This window comes from Orcinus orca, chromosome 14 (assembly GCF_937001465.1).
Source record: "Orcinus orca chromosome 14, mOrcOrc1.1, whole genome shotgun sequence".
In the NCBI taxonomy this organism is placed as follows: Eukaryota; Metazoa; Chordata; class Mammalia; order Artiodactyla; family Delphinidae; genus Orcinus; species Orcinus orca.
Genome location: NC_064572.1, coordinates 15,907,602 through 15,923,421, shown reverse-complemented (window position 1 = coordinate 15,923,421; position 15,820 = coordinate 15,907,602). Strand labels below are relative to the sequence as shown.

The 15,820-nt window shown below is 43.8% G+C and overlaps 1 protein-coding gene across 1 annotated transcript in view; it reads right to left on the bottom strand.

The window, feature by feature from the left end:
• CHRM3 (cholinergic receptor muscarinic 3) overlaps nucleotides 1-15,236 on the bottom strand; it is a 526,415-nt gene extending 511,179 nt beyond the window's left edge. Inside the window, exon 1 of the mRNA XM_033412960.2 lies at nucleotides 14,681-15,236. The gene's annotated coding sequence lies outside the window, so the exon portion shown is untranslated. The remainder of the gene's footprint in view (nucleotides 1-14,680) is intronic.
• Between the last annotated feature and the right edge of the window lie 584 nt (nucleotides 15,237-15,820).

The window sequence follows — 15,820 nt, the reverse complement described above, 5'->3', positions numbered from 1 at the left end:
GATAGGGAGGGTGGGAGGGAGATGCAAGAGGGAAGGGATATGGGGATATATGTATACGTATAGTTGATTCACTTTGCTATACAGCAGAAACTAACACACCGTTGTAAAGCAATTATACTCCAATAAAGATGTTAACAAAATAAATAGGAAAAATAAACATGGCACTGCAAATTCCCTGGTGGTCCAGTGGTTAGGACAGCAAGCTTTCACTGCCGAAGGCCGGGGTTCAGTCACTGGTCAGGAAACTAAGATGCCAGAAGCCAAAAAAAGAAAAAAAAACAGTCAGCAGGGCTTCACTCCTGCAGGCTCTCGGAAAAGCGCATTGCATATCCATTTAGTCATTTAGGGTTTGACAGGAGCCTACTCTGGGCCAGGCAGTGTTCTAGGAACTGGATATTTAGCAATTAAAATAAAAGATTAATTCCTTGGTCTCAGAGAAGTCATGCTGTAGTGGGTGTAAACAGACTATAAATGAAACCAAAAAAATTAATATGTATTGTATCAGGTGGTGATAAATGCTCAGAAGAGAAAAACAACAGATTAAGGAGATGGTGAATGATGAAAGAGGTGCATGCTGTTTCAGATGAGGTGATCACAAAATGCTGGTGATATTTGAGGACATATCTTAAGTGCAGAAGCAAGCTGTATAGGTTTCTGGACAAAGAGCGTTCCAAACAGAACAGTAAGTGCAAAGGATCTGAGATGGAGTGTTCATGGTATAGACCAAAAACGGCAAGGGGTTTTCACATGTAAGTTAAGTTTTGCCTAAATATTCTACCTTGCGTCTCCATCTATTTAAACCTTACTGGTCCTTTTACAGTATCTCTCCTCAAGTGAAATCCTTTACAACACCAAGTACCTGATAACTCTCCAAAAAGATCTGGCTTCTTCACCCTTTGAATCCCAAGAACAACTTGGCCCAGAAAACTCTGTTTTACAAGTGAACATCGTTGTAGATTATAAGCACATATCTAGGGTCAAGACTTGCTGCAAATTTGTATAACCCCTTCTGAACCTAGCTGCCTCAAAACAATATTGTCTTAGAAAGTCAAAGGCGGTATGTGTAGTTGGTATGGGTTTCCCAGAAATTTCGAGTCAGTGGGCACTACTTTTCATAGCTTAGTGTTGTTTGGACTTGATATGGCACCCTCGGTCTTCCAAAAGACATGCTTGTGTTCATGCTTTGGTTAGTTATTTCCTTGCTGAAAAGGGGATACAGGTGGGCTCTTCATCACCAGGCTTTGGGCCAGCTTTCAGTTCTGTAACAGTGATGCTAATCTTGGTTTATATATGTGATTTGCCAGATGTAACTTCTGTTCCCGTTTCATTTTCTTTGGACTCTTGTAGCCAAAAGTAGATCGAGTGAAGTAGTCAGGCAGAGAGTATCGAGTATCTTTGTTTCTTCTGTCACAGGAAAATGAAACATTTGTTTCTCATGTTATATCTGATAAAGTTAACACATTCTCTAGATCCACCCAGTGTATTCATCTATGCCTCAGCTTGAAAAGACTATTTTAATTTTCATACAAAAAGAACACTGGTAAAAGTACATTAAAGACTCACTGTTATAACTTCAGCAATATATGCGATTTTCAAAAAGCATTTCAAAAATGGGTTGCCCTGCATTTGAAAAGAAACAGAGCAGGTAGCCACATGGAAAAGTAGATGCCAGGGAGTTTTAAAATGGTCACGTTTAAAGGATGGAATCCATGGCACATAGGAGCAACCGCTACCTCTCATTCATGTGAGACTGACAACATTATTTTTCATATCAAGTGAATCACTTTCAACCTCATTTTAATTTTCAAAACTTGACTCACTCATTGGACACACAAATGCAGATGTTTGCCATCTAGTGGCAAAAGTTAGTATCAGCAGTCTAATTTTTCTAGAAAAGCAGCAGTATTTTGCCGAGAAAAATTTAATCTAAACCCCATGTTTAGGAGGTGAGGGGAAAGTAAAGCCTAAGGAAGATCACACATCTAATTGGTTACACTATCCTAATACCCCCATCTCCTCTCTTCTTGACACTAAGTAGGAACAGGCCTGTTCAGAAAACCCTGGGAATATTATTCCAGGTTTCATGGATTTGAATTCACAAAGACATAAGTTCCATGAAAGCAGAATGACTATTCATCTAATTATCTCTAGCATCTAGAACAGTGCCTGAAACAATTCAGGAACTTAAATTTAATGAACAAGTGAATGGCCGGTAGAAAAGCTGAAAATAGGCCAGACTGTGTGGGTCCCCTACCAGAGGAATTTCTAAAGTTCTAAGGAACAGAGTGATTGACAATTTTGTTTAATTCTCTTAAAATTTATGTTATAGTTTACATTAAATCTGTGTGAAAGTATTAGTTGTACTATATATGCTTTTTAAAATGCACCCACGTCTAGAAGATCTATTATAAAATGCCCTTTAATTGAGCAAAACTAATCTATGTCCATTTCTAAAACCATTCATAATAATTAAACTACTGTGCACATATGCAGCATTTATAGACTATTTTGTCATTCCTTTATTGACATTCTGTTGTTCACATCAATAATATATGTGATGTACTTGCTCAGAAAGTTAGACTCTAAATATAGCATTATACACATGCAAAAATGTGGTCCGCTTCTGATATAGTTCCATGGTACAACACAAGAAACAAAGAAAAAATGTTCAGGACTAGATGTATTTGAGATAATTTGTTTCTATAGCACCTTGTGAACAATGTTATCCATATTTTTAAAAAACTATATATTTAGTTACCAAGGGGTACATGTGATGGAAATGGTTTCACCTTAATTCTATACCTGAGACCTCAGTTATTCCTCAATTGTGTTTAAATTTCAGTGGAAAAGAGCACTCTGCCCTTCCTCAGAGCCTGAGAACACCCGAAATTGAATGGCTCATTTTACCAGAGAACAGCCTAAGATAATGTACCCCTTGCCAATCCAGGCTATTAATCTACTTAAAAAAAATACAAAGTGTTTCTCTAGCTCATTCAATCGTTCTCTCAAACAAAATATTCTGTCTCTCTCTTCCATTAGTGGATTTTAAAATTTAGCTGGCAGAAGTATCATTCAAGGTATTTATTTAAAATGCAGATTGCAGACCCTGCCCCTCCCCCCATTCTAATTCAGCTGATCTAGTTTCAATCCCCAAGGCTACAGTTTAACAACTACCCCAGGTGATTTTGGTCAAATGATCCTAGGCCACAATGGTAGAAACATCACCTTAAATCCCTGTCATGGAAATCTTTTCAGTGATTATGAAAAGCCCTTAGGAGACCTGGCTACTTATAGCAACTGGTGATCAATGAAAAATGACTCCTTCAAAAGTCCTGGCCACTAGAACAAGTTGGTGAGAAGAGCCCTAATTTGTTAGATGTTATCTGAGATAACAATGCCTCTCAAAATGTTAGGGTCACCAGGGCAACCATTATATCCTTGCAGACAACGCTTCAAGCAAGTGAAACTCTGAGTCTGACCTGGGATAATTTTATTATGTTCTGTATCATATTCATCAAGAACTCCTTACTGTTTATTAACATGTAAACTATCCTGTCATTATCAAAATACACCGAAAACTTCTAAACCTCAGATTTCTTCCCCCACCCCAAAAGGGACAGTAAGAAGGAATTCATTCAAGAACCAATACTTAATGCGAGTACTATTGCCAAGCACTGTTTAGACCCTTGGACTGTATCATGAATAAAACATAACATAAACATCTCTGCCCTGACAGAGATCTAACCATCATTCAATATAGTGAGTTGCTCATCCCCATTTCACAATGTGTAAGTCCTGGGTATAGAGAAATAAATAATAGGTGGCTCCTGATAAGAAGCTCAAAATCCAGAGGAAAACTTTGATATTTGCATCGTTTATTCTAGTGGAAACAAGTATGGCAAAGAATAATACACTCAAGGGGCATGGGGAATGAAGAGACGAATTGTCTTAGAGGAGGCATGCAGGCCTCCTCCTGTTTGCAGGACTGCTAAGGCCAAAGCTAGGGAGCACATTTCAGGAAGTGTGGAGGGTCTACCTAGAGGCACATCCCAGGACCCTCAAAGCAGGCTGACGTGGCTACAGTGCCACAGCAGAGGGGGGAAAGAAAGAAGGGACTGAAAGTTATGGAGAGTGAAACGGTAATGGACTTTGATCTCATTGTAGAATAGGTACAAGCAAACAAAGCAAAAAGACAAGTCAGAGGCCATCGGGACAGTGCGGGGGTGGGTTGGGGGGGGTTGGGGAAGGCCTGTATCAAGAAAATGGGAGTGGGAGTAGGAAGGAAGGAACTGATGAGACGGTTCAGGAAAATCCAGTAGGATTTAGAGACTGCACGAGAGGAGGGAGGGTATAAAGGAGATGCAGATTGGAGATGCTTCAAGTCTGAGCTCCTAGGATGACTGTGATGCAGTCAATTAATACAGGAAAAAAATAGGAGGAACAGCATGTTTTGGAGAAAGATGATGGGTTCCAGAGTCCAAATGGTACATGACAGGTGCCTGATTGATATTCTTTGTGGAAATGTCCAACAGGGTGCCACTATGGAAATCTAGCACTCAGGGGAAGAGCTACGGCCTACAAAACTATGTCTACCGACACTTGAAGCCCTAAGCGCAGCTGAAATCACCGAGAGGATGTCAAGCGAGAAAGAGGTGAGTTGGGTCCTGAGAAGAGATCTAGCATGAAAGGATAGAGAAAACCAGACACAGAGTCAAAAGATCCAGGCCTGTGAATTTTGGGACCCTGGGTGAATCACTCAACAGGATGCAGAAATATTCTTTTTATAATTTCACTAACTCACACTGCAGAAATCTCATACAGGTTCAAAGTTTTCTCCCCTTACTGTCTTGGCATTCTAGTTTTAAGTATTTCTTCTTAAGACACAACCAATTTTGCTGACAATTCTAGATTCCCTGACCATATACCTGCCCTCCCACTATCCAAGAAAATTATCTTCCAGAATTCTACCACAAACATTTTTCTAAATGACAAATAGGGTAGCAATAACAAACATTCATCATTATTAAGATTTCTCTCTTCCCACATGCCACGGAGCGGCTGGGCCCGTGGGCCATGGCCGCTGGGCCTGCGCGTCCGGGGCCTGTGCTCCGCAGCGCGAAAGGCTGCGGCAGGGAGAGGCCTGCGTACCACAAAAAAAAAAAAAAAAAAAAAAAAGATTTCTCTCTTCAAAATTCTTAGGGGAATATTGATTACAAATTCTAAAGGAATTCTCTTTTCAACAAATGTGTCATATTGTGTCTTGACTTACTGGCATTCTAAGACACAGATCATTATGATGTTTTTTCTCCATACTTCTCCCTAAATTGTAGTTTTATTGCACATACAAGATGTTGTTGTCTTTGTTAAAGTTTTTCTGTTTTTATTCCAAACTTATATTCATTCATGAAACAAAAACAAATATACATATATATGTGTGCGTTAGACAGACTAAAATGTCCACATTCAGAATTCAAAATGAGTCACCTGTACTTTATGGATCTAAATAATGCAAAAGCTTCAATTTCAACATAAAAGTTAACGATCTGAGAGTGCATGTCATCAAACATGATGATTTTAATCTGGCATCGAAAATGAGTGAACACTGTACCTCCATTCGTCCACTGGCCGACATTAGCCTGAAGGCATAAGAACAGCTTGTGTCTTCTAGGGCAGTGTTTGTGTGTTACTCTTACAAATCTGAAGTGTCTAGTATGATCCTGGGGGCAGAGAAAGTGCTGAACATAGACATGCTTAACTAATCAGAAATTCAAAGCAAACAGATTTCTTTATTGCTGGGCCACTTTAAGTGGATTGATTTTTATGCAGTGAAATCAGTCAATCTTTTAGAACACACTGAAGATTTAAAAATTAAGGAGGTAGATTTACATTTAAAGTCAGCTCACAAAAGTCTATTATTATCCCAGTTTTGCATGAATGTTAAGATATGTACAGAAAAATATCAGAGGATTATGCATCAAACTGTTAACCTTGGTTATCTTTGGGGGCACTGGGTCATGATGGACTTTTACTTTTGACATAATATATTTCTTTCATGACTGAATTCTGTGTAATCCATATTATTTTTATAATGAGAAAAACATCAAAACCACTATATTTACATACTTTATATGTCGATATGTATATTGAGCATTTTATGGGGATGACTCCATAGTAAGTACTTTAGGGCAATCAAAGACAAATGCAACATGGCATCATCATTCAAGCACTTCACACTCTAGTATTTGAAATAATTTATACACACACACACACACACACAAATAAGAATGAATGTGATCAGTGATAAAACTGAGAATCTGATAAAGTACTAAGAGATGAATTCACAGTGAAAAGTGGCATTTCAAGCACTTTGTCCTTGACAAATTGCTAAAATTTGGACCCATGAGGATGTGGAAGAAAGGGCATTCCAAGCAGCATGAGAACATGTGAAAATCATGAAAATGGCAGAGGGGGTGTACAGAACAGCAAGTACTGCGGGTAAAGTTAAAGGTGACCTTGAGACTTGAGATTGAATTTAATGTAAATCCAAACGATGGAACATATGGAATGCTAGCTGAATGCTGATGTAAGAGATTTCATTGTTATTCGATAGGTAATAGAAGGGGATGTCAGAGAAGTGTTTTGAGGATAGGAGGGAAAAAATGATCAGATTTGATCTTCAATAAAAGTAATCTCTAAAGTGGATTAGAAGAAGGGACTATAATCAGTGAAATCAGCTGGGAAGCCTGGAGACTCAGAGAAACGTATAAAGGTCTGATTGCATCAGCATCACCTGGGGTGGGGGTGGGGGTGTTAGAAATGCAGATCCCCAGGCCCCGCTCCAGCCCTCCTGAATCAGAGTCTGCCTTTATCACAAGATCCCCATGTGACCTGACTGCACATGAAAGTTGGAAAAGCCCTGAACGGAGGTGTTGGTAGTAGGAAAGAAAAGAAGCCAAGAGGTTGAGTGAGCTATTACTTGGTTGAATTATTACAATTTGGTATCTGACTAAATGTGGGAAACTATGCAAGAGAACAAATCAAGATTACTCAGAAAACTCCAAGCCACAGGGTGGCCACCCTAGGCATGTAAACGGGAAACCTCAGGGGAGCAGGGCGAGGAGGAAACAAATGAAGGCGGTGCTACCCAGCAAGCTCACGGAAATGCCCCTTCCAGAAGCCACACCAGGCTTGGAGATAAGATGGGTGACCCACATTGAAAAGTAGTGGAAATCATGACAATGGATGAAGTCACAAAAGGAAAAGGTGCAAGAAAGGCATGGGAGTCAACGGAGGAGAAAGACCTGCAGAGCCTCATGCAGCTCGGGAGACGGTGCAGGGAGGCTGGAAGGCGGAAGAGGAACCAGAGGAGGAAGACAGCCAGGGACGTACAATGCTTTGCAAATGAAGGGTGGTTGAAGGTGCTGCTAAGAGATGAAGGGGGATGCCCGGGAAAGGGCCTTTTGTTTGTGACTAAGAGGGGACAGGTGGTTTTTGGCCGAGTGGTTTCTGTGAACCTCCTGAGGATGGAAGCCAGAGAGCAAACGTTACAGTCAGAAGTCGGTAAAATTAGAGATATGTGGATGTTACTCACCGAGTGTAAATGAAGATGTTAGGAATGAACATGAAAAGTTAGAAGAGGCGGAAAGGGCTAGGTTGACTTAACTTGAAACTATTGAACTTGATAAAGATTTTCTTATGGAAGAAAGATCAGAAGTATTCCCATCATAATTTTCAGAATGATTAGGAAGGCCAACAGGCACAGTGAGTAGGAATTGGATTTCTGCCTCAGCTGTAAGGAGGCTCTGCCTCTCCCTGCTCTCTGGAAATGGAATGAGACGCGTTGCGGGCGTTAATTTCTCAAATCGTACAAACCACACAGTGGGACAATCATCAATGGGGAGTCACAAAGTAGGATGCCCTTCACTGATGACTTCTGCTGTGAGCCGAATGACGGCCCCCCCAAATGATATGTCTGTCTACGTCCTAATCCCCCAAACCCGTGAATATTACCTTACATGGTAAAAGGGTGTGAGAGCTAAGGCCCTTGAAAGGAGGAGCTTGTCCTGGATTTTCTGGGTGAGCCCTGCATGCAATCACACGTATCCTTATAAGATGGACACACAAAGGAGGAAACACACAGACAGAAAGGGAGGAGACGATCTGACTCCGGGCAGTGGTGAGAGGCAGTCACAGGTCGGGGAATGCAGCCACGGCCATCAGAAGCTGCAGGGGGCAAGTACGAATTCTCCTTTAGGGCCTTTGAAGGGAGTGTGGGAATTATGAGACGGTACATTTCTGTTGTTTTAAGCCCTAGGAAGCGAATACAATGTCTAACATCACCTTCCAGTTCTGAGATTTCTGGAGCTGCTCTCGCCTCATATTGATCACGTGCTCCTGAAACGCCGAGCCCCGGACTCACCCTTCTGAGCACCCAAAAAAAGAATGTCCACTGTGCCTGGCACATTAGATAACACTAGTTACCACAGGGATATACACTCCTGTGTATAAGTGAAAAGCAGAGATGGCTGGATAGGTAGACAGATGATTGACAGAGAGAGAGACTCATTTTACTCAAGTATTTATTAAAGTGTACTTATTAAACACTCTCATGACTTAACTTCTTTAGAAAGAATCATAAATACTACCTGGGTTACCCTTGACTGTCGACTTTAATATTAAAGATAGTGAGAACAACCAGAACTCAGATGAGGGACATGTGGCTTGTAGTTGCTTAGATATGTTTTCAGTTTCTTATTATTAAATGAATTGAGGGGTTTAAAATAATTTATCAGAGGGAAAGCAGGGTGATAGCCGCACTCAAGGAAAGCTGAAAAAGGTTGGCTGGTTATTGTGTGATGAGAAGGGTTTGGGGATAAAGAAGGAAGAAAGGAGGACCCCATGTAAAGGAACCTTGTGGCAATGCCAGTTTCCCTGCAGGGCTCCCTTCCCACGAGGTAATGCACGTGACATGTGTTATCACATACGTGAGAAATCATAGGCAAGGAAGACAGGAGGCTCTTTGCTTCCATCTCATGTATGAGAACTTCTTTCCAATGCAATTGATTTGAGGGATCTCTGCATGAGAGACGTTGTGCTTTTAGACTATTTTGAACTAAAAAAAATTGAAAATCACCAAAAAAATCACTGTGCTCAATAATACTTTTAAATGAATGTACACAGATAGATACAGATAGAAAGACATAGAAATAGAAAGAGATAAAGATAGATACATAGACACACAGATACAGACACACAGAACCCAATGATACTTGAAATGTATACGGATTCTTGGAGTCTACACAATACCACTGGATTGGGGTCCCCTGGAGGTGAAAGCTGGCTGGATGAAACTGCAAATGGTTGTGCGCAAGAAGTGGTACCTAGCTAAGCAATAACTAGGTTTCTCTCCAGACTGGATCGCGCCGGCAATTCTAATGAGGTAATCTACTCCAAAGTGATAAATACAAAAATACTGACACAGACTGTCAGCAGATGCCTTTTCCCAGAGCTTACTGACAGGATATTTTTGTATGAATCTAACGCCATGGCCATACCTACTTGTGATCAATTAGAAGGCTTCAGTGGAAGAACATCAAAACACCTCACGACCGTAAAGGCACAGCCTTTGCAGTAGACATCTGGTAGCCCGCTCCTCTCTGAAACCAGCTGGTAGTATTTTACTCTGGTTTAACCTCACCTGACTTTTATCTAAACAGCAGTCACTGGAGGATATCCTGCTCAACCCAGGATGTCTAGACGAGCACCACTTCCTGCAGTAGAGGTGACTGAAGGTAGAATATGTCATGGCTCAGCTGGTGTGCCGGATTTCAAGGGAACACCGGGGACAGGAAATAAGCTGGGGCTAGGCTAGAACAAATGACCTAATGAAGGATTAATTCCGTAGTGGAGAGTCAACAACTCAAATTACAGTGGCCAGGAGGAGAGTGGAGAACAGAGATTTGATCCTGCCAACAATGACACACAAGGAGATTTGTCAAGTGGAACCTGGCAGCACAAGTCTCCAGGCAGAAATGATACACTGTCCCAAGGGTGGCCCTGCCTCAGGCCTAGCTAGGGGTTTGTCCACTTCAGGACTGCAGCAGAGACTGGCAAGGGAAGGAGTAAACTCTTGCTTCTGGACAGAAGTTCTTGGAAAGGGTGAGACTATCAAGGTCACGCTAAAGTCTTTCTAGGCACAACTTCAGTCCTGCAAATGCAAACTGAAAACATGAGAAAAGTTTAGTCCTATGAAATGGCAAATATGACAAGGGTTGCAGAAACCGAGGCTAGCTGGGCATGGCAATTAGTAGAGCTCACTAGGGTTAGGGCAGGTAATCCCGTCTCAGACTCCCTTCTTCTGTTTCTGCACCGGTTGATGAATCAGGAAGGCCAGCCCTGCCCCCACCCCCAGTCTCACCAGAACAGGGCTGGGGAAGGCAAGAGCTCAAACCCCACAGCGCACCCGCCAGCTACTGTGGTTTTTTTCCACCATTGTTCCTCCTCAAAGTGTTCACATTCTAGCTGGCTTCAGGATGAGCTGGCACAACTGGTGAGAAGAACATGGCAGTGGCTCAAATATTCCTGCTGTTGGCTTGCTGTCATCACCAGTAGATCCCAGGTCCTGTGTCAGCGTGGCCAGCCGCAGCTGCACCTCTGCAGAGGAAGTCTGAGAAGGTGCACGCCAGCCAGAGGACTTGGCCCTTGGGAGCTGATGAGCAGGAAGTTCCAACAGGTGGGAGAACAAAACTGCCAGCCTGAAGGGGTGAGCCTGCCAGAGGCAGGGGAGTCTGCAAGCCGCCCAAATTTCTGGACAAAAAGGAACACACAGTAGCCAACTACTGAGCCAGAGGGACACCTACACACTGGCTCTCCATGCTCGACGCCAAGGAATATAAAGGTGGGTGGGCAACCAAATCGCGCACTGCATTTTACAGTGCTTTAGAGACTGATCAAAAAGTGTGTGCACAGGCATCACGCCTTTCAACTCTTAAACCCACTCTGCAACTACTGTCCGATCATCTCCATCTGTGCACTGGGAAAGACATGCTCTGGAGAGGGACACAGTCTTCCTGTAAGGCCCACTGTGATTCCACATTTGCAGTAGCTTCACTGCATCAAAACTCTTCATTTCTTTGTTTGAAGACAATGCTAATGCAGATCTGTACTGCACAGGATATGCAACTTTTAGGGAATGGAGACGTCTAACAGAGCTCTCTAGAGATGCTGGGTTCACAACGTAAGGGGGGAACCTTTGCACTTGCACAGCCTTTCTGCGGAGCGTCTATGGAGGAAGAAGTACAGGGACAACTGATTTAGGATTCAAAGTGGCTACTTTGAATTTGATAGGAGCAAGGACCACTTCCTTAATGGAGAAGATAGAGACTGTCAGATTCGAGAAATTGAAATTAATTTCTAATTTGACTAGCTTTGCCTCCTGTCAAATTCCTTCAATGATCTCTTCACATTCTCCCTCTAAAATTAAAACTTTCCATTCACGGTGAAATTTTATCCCAAAGTTCTGTTAAGACTAATAACCAGGATAGGGATTCCTCTGGACTAAATGAGATCGAAAGGTGAAAAATCTTGTGGAACACGTCACTGCCATCACACCCGGGAAAGCACTGCATTCAAGGATTAAGCATGAGACACATTTTATTATCCTGATTAATTTTAAAAAATCATCATGGTGGAGGGATTTGCTTTTTTTTTTTTTTACTGGAGCCATATATGCCTTTTTGATACTCTTCTGTAAGAAAAACGTGTTTTAAATTCACCAACCCATTGTGTAAAATAAAACATTTCCAGTCACTCACTGATACTTCAGAACCACAACGTGAGGAAAATGCTATTAGTCACAATACATTATGACATCAAATTAGGTCCCATAAGTGAAGGGCAGATGCATCTCTCTGCGTCCCGATCAGAGGCTCACGCTTCATAGGCGTCACAGTTCATTCATCTCCTATCTGAAGTGCCACTACATCACAGCTGTCCTCAACATAAACTTCCCTGCACTGCAAACAAGACCCAGTTTCTTAATAGTTACACTGACAACGTCCAGGCCATTTAGGGGTAAGCAACTAATTTTGCCAATGTTAACAACTTTATTAGGAGAGAACACTATGTTGGCTCCGGGAACGATAGAGAAAATTACTTTCTTATGTTCAAATACACAAGGCAGCTTTGCTTTTAATCATACGGTTTAATTTTCTGTCTAATCAGTTTCCTGGTATGGATTCAAGAAATTCTAGTTCTGCAAATTTCGTATTTTTTTCTAGACTCATGTTCAACAGGTTGTCTGCAATCAAATGCTAAAATATCATGCAAAGAAGTTCATGTTTTTACACACTTAAAATAACAAAGTTTCTTTTTGTAAGGAAATAAATCAGCTGTCTTTATAAGGATGAGAAAATGAAAGGGTGCGCCCTAAAGAACTTTTAAGTATGCCTAAATAATCTTCAGAAATAAATAATATTTTTGAAGTTATATTTTTACCTTTTGTCCCAGGAAGACAAATGAGGTAATAAACAATCACCCATTTCTCTAAACTTTAAAGGAAAGTTTCCTAAATAACTTTAAATACAGGTTTAATGCAGAGCTACTTATTACTGTAACACGCTGGATCATTCTGTAAATCTTAACCAATTCCATAAACTTGCTTTCCTTTTCCCCAAATTACACTTTTCTCATAATTTTCCACGCAAAAGGTATACACTGTCGAGGATCCTTTTCAAAATCTACTTTTCATCTCATATTCTTTTTTAAATATCAAGCACATTGGAATATGGGTTGCTATTTAAAAGTCAGTATTTCAATACTACTATTTTCATATTAAATTCAATCTTATACCACCCTCCCCAGCCTACAGAAATGGTCTGAATCAGACCTGCAATGTAATTAACTTTAAATTAGTAATTTAAGCTCAAGTTACAGTTCCATATGGAAACCCATTTCAAAATTAATGTGCTTTCTAGCTCAACAATAGCTATTTACATATTAAGCTAATTGCAAAAAACCATGTACACAAAATCTAAAGATGGGTTATTCAGTGATAGGAGTGTATGATCAAAACCACGTATCTGTGGCATGCTGAATCCACACTGGAGAGGCACGCGTGTTCTACGTATACTCCACAGTACCAGCTCCCATAACAAGAGGGTGCACCCAACGCCATATCTATCCCACCACCATATCTATCCCACCACATTTGGAACAGAAAGACCTCAGGGTTTTTCTTCTTCTTCTTCTTCTAATAAGCTACTATCACAACCCTGTCTATATGCATGGATTTGTTCCAGCGTCAGCTCTCCCCTTTCTGAAGTGTATGTTCTTGTGTAGTGCCTCTTAAGTAAATACAGGGGCATTGTTTTAAACACAGAAAATAGTGATGAATGCTTCATGCAATACAATGATCTCACAACGTAAGATTATCGGGCACTATATAACCAGCCAATATACTTTTTACAAAGATTATTTTTCCAATCATAACCCCAAAAGACCCCACATGGAGGACTACTGGCTTGCTGGCATTCAGAGGCCAAGAGAGAAATGATGGGTCTGTGCAAAGCATACAGTGAAATAATCAGTGTCCTTAACAACATAAACGCTTAAATTACCTCCTAAGGAGAGCCATCGTTTCACATTGCAAACACGGACACCGGGAGGGAAGCATATCCTTACAGCCATCGAACAGGTTCAAATAGCACTTGCAGACAAATGAATGTTTGCGTTTTGAAATCTGTCCATATGGGATGCAATTCCCAAACCTCTGCTTCCTCTACCACTTCCAAACTGCGTGCTAGGAGAGTTGCACACACGCCGAACAGGATCACCCATGCCAGCACGCACAAGCGCCAAGTAGACAAGTGAATTCTGCTGCTTGAGTCAACCCTCCCCTAACCCCCACCGCTTCAAATCACACAGAAATTAACCCAGCTGTAAGGAGGCTGCGCTGGGGGAGGGCTCCAGAGAGAAGATCCGCCGCAATCCAGCGGCTGCCGCTCCGCGAGCGCAAACTCTGCCTGGGTCAGTGAAGACGAGCACCCGGGCTCAGTACCTTCGCCCAGGTGTTACACTAAGTGCCAAATTTGCCTCTTTCGTCCCTGAAATGCAATCCGAGGTAGCGGCCCCACTGCAAGGTTGGCCGGTGTCTGCTTTAACCTTCTTAAAAGCGTTAGGAAATCAAATGGGGGGACCTACACACGCACCACACACACATACGCGCGCGGGCGCACGCACACACACACACACACACCGACCCAAGAAGCTCCTCTTGTCCGGACACTCCGTGCCTCGGATTCCGCATTCGGGGGACAGAGAATCCAAGCGAAGGAGCGCCGGGTGGGGCATCCCAGGTTCTTTCCCGGCCACCGCTCGTATTATTCTCGTCGCTTTCCCCGCACATGGTCACCCCGGCGTTTCGCACCCTTGGTTCCAGAACTCCAACTCCGCCCCAGATGCCGCTCTCTCCAGGTTCAAGCCTCCGCCCGGCCCCCCAAATCGACAGACCAACTCTCTCCTCCCTCCCCAGTACCCGCTTTAAACTCCCCATAGCAAGGGCATTTCCTACTCGCGCAGAAAACTTTTTCCTCCTTTTGCAACGCGACAAGGCAAAAAAACTAGGTCAACCGCTACCGCCACCCGCTTTGCCCAGCGCCGGCTTGGTGCGGGCAGTCCTTACCTGGCCGCTGCGCTCCAGGTGGCCGTCCCACGCCGGTCGTCTGCGCTTCCCCAAAGCGCGGGAGGCGCCCGGTCCACCGTCCGTTGGTCGCCTCCCGCTCGGCGTTCAGGAAGCGAGTGTCCTAGGACCGCGCGCCCATGCCCGGAGCCGCCCTTCGGTTCATCGCCTGTCTTTCCAGAAGCGCCTATGCCGCCCCGGCGAACTGAGGAGGATCGTGGGGATTCGGGATGGTACCGACTTGCCCCGCGGTGTGCGCTCCCGGGTCCGAGAGCGCTCCGCCCGCGGGCAGCTGCGGCCGCGCGTCACATGCCGCCTCCGGGCAGCAGCCGCGGCACCTGCCCAAGCGGCGGCGCTCCTGGCTCCGCACTGCCGCCCCCGCGCCTCGGGCTCCCTGCACGATCTAGCCCTTTCGGTTCACGTCCTTTTTTCCTCTATCTCCCCCCTCACTTCTTTCCCCCGCTTCTTCCCGTCTCCTCCTTTATCTTGTATTCTCTTTTTCCAAAAGCAAATGCCAGGCGCTTCAAGTGCGAGGAGGGTCTTTCCTTCCTCGCGAACTCTTCCTCTGCCTGGTGGTGGCGGTCGTGGCTACTGCTGGCCGCTCCTCCTCTTCTGCCTCCCCCGCTCCTCCCTCCTCCCCCCCCACCCCCCGCCTCGGCTGCGTGCTGGTGTAATGCACAAGCTGCCTGGGTGAGACCCAAACCTGCCGGCCTTCTGAGCATGCCCAATTGCCCCGCCGGCGTGGCGCTCGACTCCCCCGTGCTCGCTCGGCTCCGCCGGTCGCGCCTGGTCGGGGGCGAGGGCGCCCAGCTGTGGGAGAGCGCAGCGTCCTCCTCGGGCGGGCTTCCTGAAGACGCAAGACTCACCCACCCACCCAGCCCGGGCACACGTGTCCCCTAATCGTGCGCCTGGTGCTTCAAGGACGGCTTTTGTTGGCCAATTAGTTTCGTCGTGTTCTCTTATAAATTGGTTTGCTTGAACTGCCTGGAAGGACGTAGATTCCTGGGAACAACTTACTGACGAAAGAACATCAGCTCAGTTACGGTATACGACTCGGCTGAAAACCTTTCCCCAGAGAGCAGCCTGAGGCATTCATTTTTTGACATTTAGTGAGAGTTTGTTCATACAGAGCAATGTACTAAT